Consider the following 1,407-nt stretch of genomic DNA (forward strand, 5'->3'; position numbering starts at 1 on the left):
GCTCTTCCCCCCCTTCCCCCGATCTGAGATTATTATTGAACATGATTTGGTGGGGTGTAAACTTAGCATAGTTGAAGCCTTCAGGAGTGCAGGAACTGGTTGGGGATATATTTGACCCCACAACTATCAGAGACGAGCCCATTTTCAGATACCATGTTTTCGTACTCATCCACATTAAACTTGATGAAGCCCTACTTCTTAGAGATGAGAACCTTGGCAGCCAGGGAACTTGAACTTGGCTCTATGCAGCGTCTTTATCACGTGTTCCTTATTCCACAGCTTGGTGCAAATGGACAAGATAAGCTGGCTGATGTGAAGCCTAGCCACTCTGCCCTGGGGCTTCCCAAAGGCACCTACATAAATGTCTGGAGCCTAGGTTGGGTACATCATTGAGATCAGACATCAATATCCACCAGAAAACGGTTTCCAAGGTCCCTTGGGAAACCCAAATAAACCAATGGGCTGCATGTGCTCCCACGAAGGCTGCTATTTTCCCGTTGCACATCAGGTCCCTAACAGGAAAGAAACCTGGTCAGGTTAGTTGGTTGCAGGTTAATTGCCAGTCCCACCAAAAACAGAGGAGCAGGAGAGAAGCCACAGGACGAGCAAGTCTCCAGTGGGGAAAAGCTGGATGCTGAGAGCACCATGACCCCATCCTGGATGCATCTCCCACTTCCATGCCTATGCCCCAGGCAGAAACCCTGCATTCCAACAGAAGTCAGTTAGCCCCCTTCTCCCCAGGTTCTACCCACCCAGGTCTGGGTTTTAAAATTCTGAAAGCTTGTGGGGAGAGTTTTGCCCCAGACAGTGGTGAGGCATCTGTCCTATCACAACTTATGGGGGTTGTTGGTGGGAATGGATTTTTTAAAGGATGTTTAGCTAAGAACTTGCTCTTAGAAAGATGAGCTGGCCTGCTAGGCCCCACATGGGGCAGCACCTGAAAAGTGTTTGCGCCCCAATAGGCCTCTCCACCAATGCAGCAATCCAAATCAGACAAAATCAGACCGAATTAGAAAAAGGCCCGATTAATGGGTAAAACATTCCTGGGTGATTCTCCAGCCCCACAGAGAGGAGACAGGGACAAGAGACAGGAAAACCAAGTATCTGTTTTCTCAGATACAGTTTAAATACCCTATGGGAGTGGTCTTGAGCATCTCTGGGGGAGGAACTGTGTTTGGCAGGCTTTGAGGGGGCAGGTTTGGGGAAAGAGATGAGGGAGGGGAGTTGAAGTGGATCTTTCACCAGAACATTCCAGACTCTTAGGTATATGGATGCCAGGGTGCCAGGGGCTGAGGTGGAGTTTCCACCAGAACAGCATCCTGTTGTGTTTTGACCCCAAATGGCAGCCTTCACATTGAGTAGCTTCCACCTTGGTGTAAACAGTGAAAAACTATTCTCATTACAACT

The 1,407-nt window shown here is 48.8% G+C and overlaps 1 non-coding gene across 1 annotated transcript; it reads right to left on the bottom strand.

Annotated features, from left to right (window-relative positions):
• Positions 1 to 418: 418 nt before the first annotated feature.
• LOC131918118 (small nucleolar RNA SNORA70) lies at positions 419 to 551 on the bottom strand. The gene has a single exon (XR_009380862.1). It is a non-coding gene; the product is annotated as a small nucleolar RNA SNORA70 (small nucleolar RNA).
• Between the last annotated feature and the right edge of the window lie 856 nt (positions 552 to 1,407).

This window comes from Peromyscus eremicus, chromosome 8a, assembly GCF_949786415.1.
Source record: "Peromyscus eremicus chromosome 8a, PerEre_H2_v1, whole genome shotgun sequence".
In the NCBI taxonomy this organism is placed as follows: domain Eukaryota; kingdom Metazoa; phylum Chordata; class Mammalia; order Rodentia; family Cricetidae; genus Peromyscus; species Peromyscus eremicus.